Consider the following 17891-nt stretch of genomic DNA (forward strand, 5'->3'; position numbering starts at 1 on the left):
GGATGAACTTGGGTAGTGAGGAGACACACAAACTGAGAGAGGACAGTGAGGTTGACTGGGGGGAGGTTATTGAGTAGCTGGCTTGACCACTGACCCTCAGACTCCTGGGAGATGGGCTCCCTAAAATGGGCTGCATAGAATAGTCTAGGCTTAAGCTTTATCCCCCCCACCCCACCCCACCCCACCCCCCCCGACAAGGAAAAGTGGGAGAGAGAAGACAGTGGGCTCTTCCCTGGCCTGCCCTGGTCCTCTGGCCCAGAGCTGGGAAGCTGTAGCCCAGAGAGCGTGGGAGGACCTGGGAGGGCCTAGGACAAACAAGGAAAGAGACTTTTCAGGAAAACTTGGTTCTGACCTCAGCCTTCTCCCCTCCCTCTCCTGCCGGGCTCTGGAGGGAATGCTGGGGAGGTGAGTGGCTCTGTCCAGTACTGCCTGCTGTCTAAGCTCTTCCGGCTCTTCCTCACAGCCAGGGCCAGGGTTCAGGTATCTGCCTGGGCTGGATTCAAAATCAGGGCCCTTGGCATGACCTCTAGTGCCCCATCAGCCCCAGCACCCACACCAGCACACTCCCCTTAGTTGTCCTGGACTCTCTCTGAGGCCCACAGCTCTGTTCTTTGTGCATTGATTCTGTCTACCCTGTTCTCCTTGTTGCTCTTTTTCCCTATAGGGAAAGGGCCAAGGGTCCATAATCTCTCCCTGAGTTTGCAGCCAGGGAAAGGAAAGAGGAAGCAGAGGCAGGGAGAGCCGAAATTCAGTCAGCCTAATTCTTGGCAAGGAGCTGGGTTGTTTTGCAGTCTGAGTGAGGTATGAAGGCGGAGGCTGGGAGGGAGGAACCAAAGAAGGGGGGGTTACCTCTGCTCCCTCCTTCCTCTGCAGCACTTCTTTAGGGGTCCCCTTTTTCTTTCCTGACAAAGAGGTAACTCTGGGATCTTCCTTCTACAATTGGAGGGAAGGATACAGAAGAATGAAGAGGTAGGACTCTTCTTTGGTTCCAGAATCTTCTAGTCTCTCCACCCTGTTCCTTCTACTGCCAGCAGCTACTGGCAGGACAGAGACCTATGGGACCCAGAGCCACCAAACGGATGGAGAAAAGTCTGAGAAGTCTGGCCTTTGGAGACCTGGCTGGAATCTAGCTTTGGCCTCTCTTCGACCTCAACCTTGACCTTAAGACAACAGGTGCAATTCAACACAGCCTCCTGCCTCTCCTGCCAGCTGGACATTCCAGTTCACTTCTATACACACACACACACACACACACAACTGTTCCTCCTACAGCTAATTTCAGCCCAAGAAGAAACTGGACTCTTCATAAACAGTGCTCAGTTTAGAACTGTGTAGAATGGATGCAAAGCCAAGAGCTGGCACAGCCTGGGCTCCATGTTACACACGCTCAGATTCCTCAGAGGCTGGGATTCTGGGGACTGACCTCACTCTTATAGGGCAGGGCTGGATCGTGCGTGTGTGTGTGTGTGTGTGTGTGTGTTTCCAAATATGTCTTCAAATTCTCCTGGATTTCTTCGGACAGCACAGATAAAGCAGAGGAAGAAACGAGATCAAGAGCTCTAAATTCTGGTCAGGATATACATAACAATTGTGTGAGTGAGAGGTTGCGTGCGTGAGTATGTGTGAATGGTATGCGTGTGCAGAGATGTGTGTGTTCGGTCCAGGATCTATGCTCCTTGCCTGTGTGTTGTTCTGGGTAACAGGGCAACACCCTGGGCACATCCTGGGTGGCCTAAATCTTTCGGCTGACTGTTTGACTGACTGACTGACTGAGGGTGGGTCCTTGCTGGAAACCAGGTCAGGCTTCAGTAGGTGCCTTCCCTTCCCCCTCACCAAGCAAACCATTGCCCAGGGGAGTAACCTCCCTGCCCAGGTGATGCAAACCTGGGTCAGAAACCCCGGGAATGCCCCAGAATCAGGGAAGAAGGCATGGGCCTGGGAGAGACTCATGCCTTGCCCTTCTAGATTCTTTTCCTATTCTCTAAAGGGCCAGATGGCTTTCCTTTACCCACCCAAAGCACTGATGTCTTGGGGAGAATTTCGGGAACATGTCACAGGAGGGCCCAAGTCTGAGCTGATTTGTTCTTTAGGGGCGATGGAGAAAGAAAGGGTGAGGCATGGTCCAGGGCTAAGTTCTATGGCTGTGCTTTTGCCTTCGATTCTACCCTCACCTCACTACTCCTATCTCTGAGGAAAGGAACTAAGAAGCATGTATTAAGTACCAGCTGTATGCCAGGCTCTGGGCTAAGTGGTTTACATATATTAGCTCATTTAATATCCATAACAATACTATGCTGCAGGCCTCATTCTTCTTTTAGAAATAGGGAGCTTGAGGTTTTGAGATGTTTGTTGCCTTGCCGGGGATGCGGCAAGAGGCTAGTCAATTGGTCTTGAAGCTGTTTTTGAAGTGAAGCACTAAAGATTGAGAAGATGTCACCTCAAAAAGTGATGGTATTCAAGGAGATTTTTGGACGGGCTAAAGCCCCCCCATCTCTCTCCCCTGTGACCACTGTCAACGTCACAGTGAAAACAGCAGCGTTGGGAATCTGACCCCAGGTCTGAGGGGACAACAATTTCCACTAGCAAGACTGTCTGTCCTGGAGAAAATGATCACTTCGATTGAAACACCAAAATGTGGGGCGCCTGGGTGGCTCAGTGGGTTAAAACCTCTGCCTTCTGCTCAGGTCATGATCTCAGGGTCCTGGGATCGAGTCCCGCATTGGGCTCTCTGCTCAGCAGGGAGCCTGCTTCCTCTATCTCTCTGCCTGCCTCTCTGCCTACTTGTGATCTGTCTGTCAAATAAATGGATAAATCTTTGAAAAAAAAAAAAAAAGAAACACCAAAATGTCTGAGTAGCCGGCTTCTCCTGGTGTTTCCTAAGCAATAATGCTGCTTGGAAGGGTGGCACGTCAGCAAAAAGAGAGGCCTAAAGCACCTTCTGTCCCCACAAGAACCTCACCTTCCCAGGCCTATGTTTCCTCTTCCCTTACCCTCCCTCCCCCACTTTCTCCTTATGTGGTTGTAAAGGGAGATGTGGGGGGCCAGGAGAGGGTTCAACAAACAGCAAACACATGTTCACAGAGACCGCTGCAGAGGTGAGTCATGGAAGGAGGCATCTGAACCTTCTTCTCCCTCTGACTTGGGGATCCACAGTTGGTAAGAAGGGGAAGGGGCAGGTAGGTCAGGACCCTTTAAAGCACCATGGTGCTTCCTTCAGAGGGTGTATTAAGAACGGATTGTTTCCTATAACTTCACATGGTGACAGATGGGAGCTATGCTTATCGTGGTGAGCATTTTGTTGTTGTTGTTGTTTTTAAGATTTTTATTTATTTATTTGAAAGCCAGTGAGAGAGAGAGAGAGAGACATCTTCAGAGTGGGGAAGGTCAGAGGGAGAAGCAGACTCCCTGCTCTGCAGGGACTGCTGGGACTCGATCCTGAGACTCCAGGATCATGACCTGAGCACAAGGCAATCATTTCACCAACTGAGCCATCCAGGTGCCTGTGGTGAACGTTTTGTAACATACATAAATGTTGAATCACTATGTTGTAAAAATAAATAAATAAAAATAAATAAAAATGTTTAATTAAAAAAATGAAAAAGAATGGATTCATTCAATGAGAGTAGGGAAGGCCCCCAAAGTTGTGCTCAGAGCCCTAAGGAAACAATATCCCACTGCCCCAGGTACCTGCTTGAGCAATGTGCACCTCTAAGTACAGCCCTTCTAAAGCCATCCACCATCCTAGGTCAATGCTTCTTCAGCAGATGTTTTGGGGAACTGGAAGGAGGGTCCCTTTTTCAGAACCCAGGATCCCACTCACATCACAGGATCCAGGAGGTGCCTGGACTATCCTTGGTAGTAGAAGACTAAGTCTCAGATTACCCTCTTTCTGGCGTGGGGTTCCTCCCCCTAGCTTGGGGGGCATCCAGCACATGCTATGCCGAGGCCATCCTGTTCAACCTTTGCTGTGCTGCTGCTGGAGCCTACTGATGGTTTTGTCTTTCAGGCCTGACAAAGGCCTGTTTTCTGTCCTTGAGCCTCTGTAGGACTGGGATGCAGGGGAATTTGTGTGGGGAGCGAAGGGGTATCTGTGTGCCTGCCTCTGTTCCCAACCTCTTACCACAAGCTCTAGGTCAAACCTTCTCCTTATCTCCATTCCTTGGGCCTCTGCAGATGTCCTTGTAGCTGCCTGGGGAGGCCAGGGGCTTATGACAGTCCTCGTGAGCAGGATGGACCTCAGAGGAGCCATGGCCTGGGCAGACGTTAGTTAGGGACTGTGTGGAGCTTCTGGGAGGCTTACATAAACACTGGCTGGGATGAGGAGGGAAAGGAGGGGTGCAGTGGCCTGCCCAGGAAAAAAAAAAAAAAAAAAAAAGGCAGCCCCCGCCCCTCCAGCTCAGCCTGCATGGAAAGAAGGAAAGAAGCTCATTTTTTCCCTCCTCCCATCCCTCTCCCCTGGTCTGCAGCTGTGAGTTGGGCCGGAAAGACTGCAGTATCTTGGGGGAGGGGGGGGTAGGCGAAGGAAGGAGAGAGAGGATGCGACTTAACAAATTTGGGATCCTCCCCTTCTTCTAAACTGGGGGGGGGGGGGGTAAGATGGAGAAGTAATTTGCCAAAGAGATTTTCAATGCCACAGGAAGGAGCTTTGGCTCATTAGAATGCACAGTTTGCACCCTGAAAAAAAAAATCTGTGCTGGTTGCAAAAATGCAGACGTGTGTAGGGGACCAGCAGAGATTTAAAAAAAAAAAAAAAGAAAGAAAGAAAGAAAAAAAAAAAAAAACGCTAGCTCTGCAATGCAGGATCTGCGAAGTTTTGGTGCGATGAGGAAATGTGGGTCGTGCTCATTTTGTTTGCTTGTTCCTGCTAACCTACTGTCCGCCTGACTCCAGCACGGTCTCACATCCCAGCAAGAGGCACTGTTGCTCAGAAACAGGGTCATGGGCGGGGTTGGGGGGGTGGCCAGAGCAGAGGGCTGCATTGGGGGTCTGGGGTTAGGGTGCTGAGAGATAGACTCTTCTGGGGCTGGGAGGGCCAGGTGGATGGGAGGGGCACTTTCATGCCGGATAGAGCCTAAGCTTGTCTTTCACACTAGTGTTTGTTCTCCAGCTGGACTAGGGTACTAGTGTGAATTTCCTCCAGATCCCCCCACCCCGCCCTCAGCTCCTCCCTATCCCCAACTGGCAGAGGGACTTTCCTTTTCCTATCCACTGCCACAGAAAGAACTCTGGTTTCTTGTCCCTGACCCCACAAATCCCTTAACTCTCCTTGTTCTAATCCTGGAATGGGCACTTGCTGCCTTTCTGTGTGGCATCCTCCTTCCTAGAAAGAGGGGACGAGGCAGCCTGATCTGGGGAGCCCAGGCTGCAGGGAAACCAAGTCTTGGCTCCAGGCTGACTTTGGCTCATCAACTCCTGTCCAGGGCTAGGGGCGGCCACTCTGCTCTTGGCTTGGGAAGGCCCTTTGTTCCTATGGAGCCTGGGGCTGTGGGCCCCCCGTGTGAACGCCACTGGGTTGCCTGGGGGGAGACTACGCCTGCAGAAACCATGTTTCTTTCCTGGGTATTTGTTCTCCCTGAGGTTCAGGAGAGACAAAAGGAGACAGTAGGAGGATAAAGACCCTGGAGATAGGGAGAAGGAAGCCTAAGTGCCCTTTCGCTCCTTCCCCATCTTCCCCCCTGTTTCTCTGGTCCTGAGAGGACAGGGCCCAGTGTGTTTGTGCCGGCCGAGGCTCACGCGGGCTGCCCGGGTCACATGGCCTGGGCATGTGCAGCCTGCTCCATTTCTACCACAACAACTCGCTCATAAACAGCCGGGCTGCTGCGGCGGTGGTGGCGGAGACATGTGCAAGCGAGGGGGTGGGGCACGTGGCCCTGCCCGAGCCAAGGGAAGGCTCTCCGCTCTGCTCAGCACTGCCTCTCCCCTCCCGATGCTGGCGCTGCCTCGCCACAGGAAATTCCTAGTGCTCCTTTGCTGCTGCTGCAAAACATGTTTTTGGGAAGTGACTTTCAACAAGGATGGAGTCCGTGGGCTATTTTAAACGACATAGAAGAGATAATCAGTCCAGCCCCGACTTCTGCTGCCTTTGCCCTATCTTTCTTAGATCCCTATCCACGTTGGGGTGGACGGCTGTGCAGGGGTCATGCTTCCAATTCTCACCTGTTTCTTCCTCTTACGTAATATAATATTGGAAGCAGCTAAGTCCCCATGGCGAGCACTGGGGTAGGGGGCTGTGCTTCCCTGCCACAGTGGTTCTCAGGATCCACTGGCAGCCCTGGGATTAGGAGTGTGGTCAGCATCACCTGGGCACCTATGAGAAAGACAAATTGTCAGGTCCCTGATCAGCCCTAATGAATCAGGAGCTCCAGCAGTGGAGCCCAGCACGTGATTCAGATGCATGCTGAGGGGAGCACGCTGGTCTGAGGTTTTGTTCCCTAGCTGTCCGTCCTGCAGGGTCTAGCCCCAGATTAGGGGAATGTCCATGTTTCCCCATTCGTGCTTCTTCAGCTATCTTTAGCCAGAGAGCACCACCAGATTCAGTTTGACTCAGTGTAGAAAGCATTTATTGGGTGCCTACTATGTGCAAGGATTCTGGAAGTGAGAGCAGATAAATAGTGGGAGGATGAGTGAGATCTGAAAGGGGAGGGGAAGGTGTTGGGGAGAATAAAGGAAGTGAAGGTTAGGGTCGTTATTATTTATCCTTTCTCCGTCTTACGTACTTTTCGTTCTGTAACTGAGACTCCTATTAGAACAGCTGATTGGGTAGGGGGAGGCGGGGCGCCAGGGTGGCTCAGTCAGTTGAGCATCTGCCTTCAGCTCAGGTCATGATCCCATGGTCCTGGGATTGAGCCCTGCACTGGGCTCCCTGCTCAATGGGGAGTCTGCTTCATCCCCCTCCTCCTGGCTTGTGCACTCTCTCTCTGTCTCTCTCTCTCTCTCAAAAAAAAAAAAAAAAAATGTTGATTGTGGCTTAAATTGTTCTGAGGCTGGAGGTAGAAACTGGTCCCTTGTCTATTTTTGGTGACTGTGAGAACCCCAAACTAGTTAGAGTCATAGGTCCCTGACTCCCTCTGCATAACTAAGAGAATATGAGCACCATGTACACATGTGCACACGCGCACACACCCTCCTGGGGATCTCAGAGACGGGTAGGGAGAGCCAAGAAAAGAAATGAGGTCCCAGAGGGTTGGAAGTACCCCAGGCAAAATGAGTTTAACAGATAACAAGCAGGAAAAGACTTTCAATGGGGGAGGGTGGGGGCAACTCTGGCCTACTCTAGCTTCCTGAGCCCCAGAAACTGTGACCAGAGGAAGCAGAGGGTCTCTAAGGCAAATCACAAAGGCTCCTGAGAATGAAACCTGAGCCTGGAAAGCAAAGCGACTAGGGAAATGGACACTGGATTAGAAGGGTTCCCTTTCACAGGCAAACAGAACAAGGGTGAGGCATGGTGGGGGTGGGGGAGCAGAGATGGTAGCCATGCTCAGCCCCTCTCCTCTGGCCTTTTCTCTTCCATCATACATAGGCTCTCAGGAGCAGAGATGCCATTATTGTCTTAACCATGACCAGTTGACTCCTGGCCTCTGCCTGCTTCAATTTTTGAGGAATATGCTTTCCTCTGGGCAGAGCCCAGAGCCTTTTCTCTCACTTCTCTCTGCAAGGGTTCCTCTCTGTGCCTGAAAGGCTCTGGGCTCAAGGAGCAGACAGCCCTGCAGGCTCAGCCGCAGTGACCTACATCGGCTCTCCCCTAGGCCCTGGGTGTGGGGGCTGAGGTTTCAAGATAGGAACTTGGGAATCTGGCACAGGTCTGCAGATGACGTCAGGGAGAGAGGCTGCAAAAGTGGCACGGAGGGACCACAGGCAGGGGGTACTGCCGGACTGAGTTTTCACTTTGTCATTTGTGGACAATATCAAAAGACAGTTCAAACCTCAAATACAAAAAACATTTCCGAGCAGCGACCCCTTGGATGGGAGCCAGAGGTCTCTGACAGGCCTGGTCTCTCTTCACTAGATTTGGTGGTGGTTTCTTCCTGCTCCCCATTCTTGCTGAACCCACCCCCGTCTGCAGGGGCAAGATTTCCCTTTCCCTGGTTTGATGTGGGCCAGTGAGTTCAGATTTCAGCTGATTTATCTCAGGGATATGAAGGCTGAGTAGAAATCCACTCCCAAGCTTTACAATATGGAGACCCATGTACTTCCTTAGATCTGAGGTTCTGAGAAGGATCCAGAAGAAGCCCTGCAACCGAATTACCCCCTTACCTCAGGACCCTGGCAGCTGAACCTCTCCTTGCAGCTACAGGCTTCTGAAACAAGCAGGTAGGTTCTGAAATAGGTGTTTTCCCTCTCTCTCACTATAAACCACAGTATTTAGGATGTTCACTGCCTCCAGATTGTGGACGTTTTGCCCTGGCAAGGAAATGCTATTGTAGGGGGAAGAAATTAGGTGGTGGTGACAGAGAATGATAGATGAGCCTTTTACTTAGGGGAGAGAGAGAGAGCGAGAGAGCTCCTGACAGGGAGAGCACGCAGGCAGTGCAGGACTGGATGGCTTTCCTCTCCAAAGGGCTTCCCCTCCGCCAAGCCCCACCCCCAAAGCCCAGGATGTCTACAGCCTGGCACCCAGCCAGGGTGAGAACATTCCTCAGGACTCTGACAGGCTGGGGGTTGGGTGGGGGGAATGGTGGTGGTGCTCCCACCCCGTGCTTGGGGACAGGGGAAGGAAACATGCGGGGGAGGAAATGACCACAGAGAGGAGGGTGGGGGTGAGAGATGGGGAGCTGGCTCCCAGTGCCACAGGTCCCTTTTAGAGAGAAGGGTTGAGGCTGGATGGCTTCCCAAAGGCCATGTGAAGGGTCTGCAGCTTCAGAGTAGATGACCTCCAGGTCACCTCTCTGCTCAGGGTTGTCACTGACGTCGCACACCGTCAGGAGATTCTCTCTTCCTCCCTTACTCTAACGGGCCTGTGGTTGAGCTCGGGAGCCCCGGAGTGGCGAAACTCTGGAACTGCAGCTAGGCTGGGGGAGGAGCCCAACGGGTCTCCCACTGTCTTTCTACCAGGGCCCCTCCCTTTTCCTCCACTAGGCCCAGGACTCTGGAAATAGCACCTGGTAATGGGAGCACTGACAGATGCTGAGTTATAGGAGAGCAAGTGTCCCTAGTCTCTAACGTTCTAGCTTACTCGCTTCTCAGATGTTTCCCTTGAAAATAGGTGCCCTCGGACTCCTCCCATTCCTTTCCATACATTGTTTGTTAACATGCCCCCCACACCGGAGAACCAGCTACTTGGCTACCATAAGGTCCCCCTCTTTGGGCCCCAGGACCTGTAGCTCTTGGGCTCCTATTCATGACCTCTATGCCTTTGAGGGACAGATGGCTCTGTGATAATTCTGGTTTTAAATTTAACCTTCCCTACCCCTCTCTAAACACTGCCTGGTGTAACTCTTCACCGCAGTCATCTCCCAACCATATGCCTTCCATCACCCCAATTCCCAATCCAATCTCTCAACCTCACAACTCATGTGTGGAAAAGGAGTCGGGGGAATGGACAAAGCTAGGTCAGATTTTTTTCCGAGGAAAACCGGTTCCCTGTTTGGTTTCATTTGACCTGTATTTCTAGCTTTTCCGGGTTAGTCCTCTTGTTCCCTGCATCAAGACTTCCCACTGGACTAATTTTGCTGTCTTGCCTACCTTTCCCTCCAAAATAATCCCTTGTGCTCTTCTCATCCAGGACAGATGTCCTTAACGCTGAAAGAAGAAACTCCGCTTTGGAAATAATTTATGTCAGCTGTCGAGGAATACCAGCCCAATTGAGGGAGAACTGCTTCCAGTGTTGTTGGGGAAGGGGACGTGGTGAAGGAGCCACGAAGCAACTCTAGGAGAGGCCATATTCCCATTATCCAGACGGTAATTCAAATACTTTTGGTGCTTGTCTGGTATCTGAGGATTTCAGAGAGCTCTGCCAACAACAGTGAAGAACTCTAGGGGAAATGGGAGTTGGAGTAGAGGTAACCAACTGCGCAGTGAGGGATTGAAAAGTCTCCCAACTCCACCCCCAAAGTCGTTTTCTTTGACGATGTCCCTTCTCTGGAATTAGCCTCATCTTTTGTGTGATCCTTAATGTTATTAGCCAGGGAGCTACGAGGCGTGAAATCATTTTAAGTAGACACATCCACGTTCCCATATTGCACTGCACACCTCAATCAACTTTCCTCTTCTCCCAGCCTGCTGCCCCACATTCACCCTGAAGGGGGCACTTTTGTTCAGTCGTTGGTGCCAGGGAAAAGGGAGCCCCAGGAAGGAAACACAACAATTGGTCACGTGTTTTTTGGGGGGGCGGTTCTCGCGGGGGTTGCTGGGACAGGGAAGGGAGGTCCACGTGGAGTGGGCGGAGTCCGCTGAAAGTTTTGGCGGGGCTGGCAATGGGAGAGAAATGCCCAAATTTGAGTTGTGATTTTATTAAGCAAAAAAAAAAAAAAAAAAAAGGCAGAGCGGGTGTGTCCTGCCCTCGGAGAGGCCCCTGCGGTGGGGAAAAGAGGAGCAGCACACGAACCTCTTGCTCGCGGAGGCCAGGAACGCAGTGCAGGGTTTCTGCCAGAAAGAGCTCTGAGCTCTCGGGCATCGGAGCCTGAAACCTCCGTGGCTCCATACTGGTTCCCCATTCCCCATACTCCCGGAGAAAGGAAAGGTGGCCTCTTTTCCTTGGTCTCATTTCAGGGCCATGTGGGGCTGGGCTAATGCCAGCCACACAACCCCAGTCTTTATTTACCTTTCCAAGAGCCTCAGGAAGCCGCCCAGATGAATCCTCTCTCCTTGGGGAGAAGCCAAAACAAGCCTCTTTTACCACCTCTGCCCCCAGTTAGCAGGTAAACACAGCTTCATACAGTCTTTAACATGAAAGGGGCCTTAGAGATGATCTTCAATTTTCTTATTGGTCTAGGAAAACCAAGACCCAGACAGGTAAAGGGGCTTGCTCTTAGCACAGCATAGGCACTCCCTTCAAAGAACATAGGTCATAGAAGGGGAATTCTCACCATCCTGGCTGGCCCTCCTAAATCGTGGAGTAGTGATAGTGCTGGCTTTAACTCCATCCATACCCTTAGGCAGAGGGCAAAAGGGAATGGTCATTATGCCATTAAAGATAAAATAGGCAGAGGACTATTTAGGCACTTGCTTTATGGGCCCTAAGGTTTTCCTAGGTGCCTTCACAGGCAGCTGCTTCACTTTCTCCCTCTAGGTCTTTACTCTTTTATCCTTAGGTGCCTTAGTTCAGGGATTACTGCAGTTTAAAAACCTAATGGTTTGGAAGCACAGATTCTCTTCCTTCCTTAGAAGAGCTTCTCTTCCCAGGGCTCAGCTTTCTGGTAGGTTATCTATCTTATCCTGTGGCTTGAAATCAAGATCAGACCTTCATATCCAAAAATTCCAGCCTTTTGGCTTTAGGGGAGAAAAGCATGTTTACTTAGTCTGGAGTAGTGAAATCTTAGACTTTGGATTTCAGAGCTGTAAAATTTCCAGAAAAAAAAAAATGTGGGGGACTGATGTAGAATTGCCAGCGTTCTATATTGCCAAGTAAGGACATTAAAAAACTACTACCACCAATTGCTATTTTACTATCACCCTCACTTCCCAAAAGAAAGTAAATTTTAACACACACAAAATAGGGAGCATGTAATCTCAGAATAAATAACTGTTCTAGGGGCGCCTAGGTGACTCAGTGGGTTAAGTCTCTGCCTCTGGCTCAGGTCATGGTCTCAGGGTCCTGGGATCGAGCCCCATATCAGGCTCTCTGCTCAGCGGGGAGCCTGCTTCCCCCCACCCCACCCCCGACTGCCTCTCTGCCTATTTATGGTCTCTGTCTGCTAAATAAATAAAATATTTTTTTAAAAATAACTGTTCTACGCTATCCTGTATTGATTTACATGGGTCCTGTACAGTGTTCTTTGTTGTTGTAGATTGGTTCTAGTTTGGTCTGTTGGTCTCTGAACCAAAAATTAGTGCCAAATCCAGCCCAATGCCTCTTTTTGTATTTGCTACAAACTAAGAATAAGCTAGATTTTTAAAAAATTGTTATCTTTTAAAGTAAGCTCTACGTCCACGGTGGGGTTTGAACTCATGACCCCAAGATCAAGAATCACATGCTCTGGGGCGCCTGGGTAGCTCATTGGGTTAAGCTGCTGCCTTCAGCTCAGGTCATGATCTCAGGGTCCTGGGATCGAGTCCCGCATCGGACTCTCTGCTCAGCAGGGAGCCTGCTTCTCTCTCTCTCTCTCTCTCTCTCTCTCTCTCTCTCTCGGCCTGCCTCTCCATCTACTTGTGATCTCTCTCTGTCAAATAAATAAATAAAATCTTAAAAAAAAAAAAAAAGAATCACATGCTCTACTGACTGAGCTAGCCAGGTGCATCTAAGGTAAGAATATTTAAACTGGGGCGCCTGGGTGACTCAGTGGGTTAAGCCTCTGCCTTCAGCTCAGGTCATTATCTCAGGGTCCTAGGATCGAGCCCTCCATCAGGCTCTCTGCTGAGTGGGGAGTTTGCTTCCCCGCCCTTCTCTGCCTGCCTCTCTGCCTACTTCTGATCGCTCTCTCTCTCTGTCAAATAAATAAATAAAATCTTTTTTAAAAAAGAATATTTAAATAGTTGAAAAATCTAAAACATATCATGACACATGAAAATTTTTTGAAATTCAAATTTCAGTGTCCCTAAATAAAATTCTTTGGAATGGTGGAACTATGATTGTTGCTTGCAATCTCATGCTAGAGCCTTTGTTTCTAACCACGGAGTCTAACCACAGTCTTTCCCTCTATAGCTGCACAGCCCTGGCACCTTAGATTAACACTCATCCTGGAACACCTGGGTCACTCAGTCAGTTAGCGTCTGATTCTTGCTCTCAGCTCAGGTCTTGATCTCAGGATCATGAGTTCAAGCCCCAAGTTGGGCTCTATGGTCAGCCTGGAGGCTACTTAAAAAACAAAACACTCATCATAAGCCACTTTCATTTATATTTTGTCTTGCACTACAATAGCAGAGTTGAATAGTGCAAGAGACACTATAGCTGTCAAAGCCTAAAATATTTACTGTCTGGCCCTTTAAGAATAGATTGGCCAAGGGGCACCTGGGTAGCCCAGTGTAAGGAGTAAGCAACTCTTGACCTCTCAGGGTTGTGAGTTCAAGTTCCATGTTGCCTGCAGAGATTAAAAAAAAAAAAGTCAAGGGCACTTGGGTGGCACAGTTGGTGTGAGTGTCCAGCTCTTCGTTTTGGCTCAGGTTGTGATCTTGCGTGAGATGGAACCCCATGTTGGGCTCCATGCTCTGCATGGAAGTATGCTTGAGATTCTCTCTCCCTCTCCTTCTGCCCCCTCCCAAAATAAATGAATGATTTTATTTATTTATTTATCACAGAGACAGTGGGAGAGCACAAGCAGGGAGGGCGGCAGGCAGAGGGAGAGGAAGAAGCAGGCTCCCCACTGAGCAGGGAGCCTGATGCAAGGCTCCATCCCAGGACTCTGGGATCATGACCCAAGCGGAAGGCAGATGCTCAGCCACTGACCCACCTATGCCTCAATACATGAATCTTTTAAAAAAATAAAATAAAATAGATTGGCAAGCCCTGGAAACTTTTCAAATTTGAGGGGCATTAGAATCACCTGGAGGGCTTGTTAAAACACAGACTGCTGGGACATCTGTGTGGCTCACAGTTAAGCGTCTGCCTTCAGCGCAGCTTGTGATCCTAGGGTCCTGGGATGGAGCCTCGAACTGGGCTCCCTGCTCAGCGGGGAGCCTGCTTCTCCCTCTGCCTCTCTCCATTCTCCCCCTGCTTGTTCTCTCTCTCTCATGAATAAATAAACTTTTTTAAAAAAGGTTTTATTTATTTGACAGAGACAGTGAAAGAGGGAACACAAGCAGCAGGGGGTGGGAGAGGGAGAAGCAGCCTTCCTGCTGAGCTGGGAACCCGATGCAGGGCTTGATCCCAGGACCCCAGGATCATGACCTGAACCAAAGGCAGACGCCCAGCGACTGACCCACCCAGGAACCCCATAAACTCTTAAAAAAAAAAAAAAAAATCATGGACTGCAAAGTCCCACTCCAGTGTTTCTGATTCATTAGGTGAAGATTACAAATATTTCAATTAGCTTTCAAAAACAAATCTGGAGGGACACCTGGGTGGCTCAGTTGGTTAAGCAGCTGCCTTCGGTTCAGGTCATGATCCCAGCTTCCTGGGATCGAGTCCCACATCAGGCTCCTTGCTCAGCAGGGAGCCTGCTTCTCCCTCTGCCTCTGCCTGCCATTCTGTCTGCCTATGCTCGCTCTCTCCCCCTCTCTCTCTCTGATAAATAAATAAAATCTTAAAAAAAAAAACAAATCTGGAAAAACAAAAGCAAATCTGGTCATTCTATACTTTTTTTTTAAAAGATTTTATTTATTTATTTGAGCGAGAGACAGTGAGAGAGAACATGAGAGGTGAGAAGGTCAGAGGGAGAAGCAGACTCCCCATGGAGCTGGGAGCCCGATGCGGGATTCGAGGACCGTGACCTGAGCCAAAGGCAGTTGCTCAACCAACTGGGCCACCCAGGCGCCCTGGTCATTCTATTCTTTTGCTGGAAATCCTTCGATATTTCACCTTGGCTAATAAACTAAATATTCCTTAGCTGGACCTTCATAATCTGTTCTCAACCCATCTTACCTGCTTTATTCCCTATACTCTGCACTATTCAAGCTAAACTTCAGTCAGTTTCTCTTACTCCAACCTATCCTTTATCCCTTGCCTTTGTAATGTTCTCATTTCTGTCTGCAATGTTTTCCTATGGTCTCAACCTTCAAGACATAGCTCAGTTGCCACTTCCTCAATTCCTTCCAGAAGATAGTATGTTCTATCTCTGTACTCCAAGACAACTTTATTCTTACCAGGTTTCACTATCTTTTACACTATATTAATATCAATATAACTATCACTCATTAACCAAGCTAAAGGTCAAGAGACGATGCTTTCTTTTAATACATCTACACAGCTCATTTATTCATTCAATGAATATTTATTAAGTGCCAACTTTGTGCAGACTAAGATTCTGGGTGCTGAAGGTATAGCAGTGAACAAAACATGAAGCTTATATTCTAGTGAAAGAAGACAATAAACAAGGTAAATTATGTTAGAAGGTAATAAGTACTAAGAAGAAAAATAAAGCAGAAAGGAGGAAGAGGGAGTTTGGAGGAGGGTATGAGTTTACATAAGGTGACCAGAGAAGGTCTGATGAAAAGAGGACATTCAGGGGTGCCCACGTGGCTCAACTGGTTAAGTGTCTGCTTTCTGCTCAGGTCATGAACCCAGGGTCCTGGGATGGAGTCCCACATTGGGCTCTCGGCTCAGCAGGGAGTCTGCTTCTTCCTCTCCTCTTGGCTTGTGCTTGCTGTTGCTCTCTCTGTCTTAATCTTGTAAATAAATAAAAATATTTTTTAAAAAAGATTATATTCAGGAATATCACTAGAGAAGAGGGCATGTGGATATTGCAAAGATGAGTGATCCCAGTGGAGGGAACAGCAAGTGAAAGGACCTGAGCAGACACATACCAGGTGTGTTTGAAGGACAGCAAAAAGGCAAGTGTGACAGGAGGGCAGTGAATAAGGGAGGAGAAGAGTAGCAGTCCAAGTCAGAGAGCAATATGAGGTGGTGGGGGGCCAGATCGTATAGGCCATAATTATGATTTTGTTTTTCCTCCAGGTAAGATGGAAAGGCATGAGGTTTTGAGCAGAGAAAGAACATGATCTCACTTAACATCTTATCGGAATCACTATGGCTGCTATGTTGTGAATAGACATAAGTGGGGGAAGGCAAAGGTTGAAACTGAGAGATTAATTACGAGGTTACAGCAATAAAAAAGTGCAATAGGATTATACCTTCGAGCAAGGTGGAAGTTGTGGAGGTGTGTGAAAGTGTGTGATTCTGGATATATACTTTCAAAGGAAATGGGATTGGAAATTGACTGGATATCGGGTGAGAGAGGAGAGGAAGGCTATGGAAGCAGAATTCGGGTGAGGGAAGTTCAGGAGCACAATTTAGGTTTAAGTTTGAAATGCCAATTAGACATCCAAGTGGATATGTCTCCTAGGCAAGTGGATATACAATTTTGGAATTAGGGGATGAATCCAGGAAGAAGAAAAAATTTGGGAGTTTTTTTTTTTTTTAAAGATTTTATTTATTTATCAGAGAGAGGGGGGCAGAGAGAGCGAGCACAGGCAGACAGAATGGCAGGCAGAGGCAGAGGGAGAAGCAGGCTCCCTGCTGAGCAAGGAGCCCCATGTGGGACTTGATCCCAGGAAGCTGTGATCATGACCTGAGCCGAAGGCAGCTGCTTAACCAAATGAGCCACCCAGGTGTCCCACAGGTTTTTTTTTTTTTTTTTTAAGATTTTATTATTTATTTATTTATTTGATTTATTTTAAACATTTTATTTATTTATTTGTCAGAGAGAGCGAGAGCGAGCACAGGCAGACAGAGTGGAAGGCAGAGTCAGAGGGAGAAGCAGGCTCCCTGCAGAGCAAGGAGCCCGATGTGGGACTGGATCCCAGGATGCTGGGATCATGACCTGAGCCGAAGGCAGCTGCTCATCCAACTGAGCCACCCAGGCGTCCCATATTTATTTATTTATTTGACAGACAGAGATCACAAGTAGGCAGAGAGGCAGGCAGAAAGAGAGGAAGGGAAGGAGGCTCCCTGCCAAGCAGAGAGCAGATGTGGGCCTGCTCCATCCCAGGACCCCAGGATCATAACCTGAGCGGAAGGCAGAGGCTTTAACCCACTGAGCCACCCAGTTGCCCCTAAATTTGGGAGTCTAACATCAGTTAAAGATGGTACTGAAAGTCTAAACACTGAAAGAGACCACCATCCCCAGCACCCCCTTTATTGGTATCACTAACCCTAATACTTTCCTTGCAGATCTTAGGCCATACAGTCTGGTGGAAGAGGGCTGGGGTTCTCTTCGTTTCTTAACACATTCACACCCACTTGTTTAAAATTTCCAGTGCTTCGTGCTTTAGGCCCACAAGGCCAAGACAGTTTTAATTAGAGGATTTCGTATTAGGCCAAAGAATGTTAGTCATCTCCATTTTCATATAGACTGGAAAAAAAAAATACACCTCAACAGAAAAGAAAAACAATCAATTGAAATTCTTAAAAAAAAGTTTTTCCAGGCGCCTGGGTGGCTCAGTGGGTTAAGCTGCTGCCTTCAGCTCAGATCATAATCCCAGGGTCCTGGGATTGAGCCCTGCATCAGGAGCCTGCTTCCCCCCTCCTCTCTGCCTGCCTCTCTGCCTACTTGTGATCTCTCTCTCTCTGTCAAATAAATTAAAAAAAAAAAAAAAAAAAAAAAAAAAAGTTTTTCCAGGAGGAATTGAGGACTTGTTGGCTGAAGTTGCATGGAAATTGAGACACACACACACACACACACATACAATGAACACTGAGAGATTGAAAGAAGTGCTCCGCATAAGAGAATACCCTAAAGTATTCCTATTCCCAGTAAAAATTAAAATCCCTGGGGAGCCTGGTTGAATACAGCGGAGGCGCAGGTGCCTCTTGATCTCGGGGTCCTGAGTTCGAGCCCCACGGTGGGTGTAGATTATTAATAAAAAACTGATAAATATCCCTTCTGATATTTTCTTTTGGCTTTGACCCTTCATGAACCTCCAGCAGATGCTAGAAGTGACTTAAGAAGGCTGGGGAGATGGCCGTTGGGAAATAACTGTTGGTAGTTGGCAATACTTCATTCCAGGGAGGTTGTGGCAAGAACTCCCTAGGCAGCAGACATCATGGATTTTCCTCCCTCTGGGAACCAGAGGTCCCTCCGTTTCTGGTCTGGATCCCTCAGAGACAAAGAAATTCATTCTCTCCCAGACCAGAGTGGGGC

The sequence above is a fragment of the Mustela nivalis genome (assembly GCF_964662115.1).
Source record: "Mustela nivalis genome assembly, chromosome: 17".
NCBI classification, from domain to species: Eukaryota; Metazoa; Chordata; class Mammalia; order Carnivora; family Mustelidae; genus Mustela; species Mustela nivalis.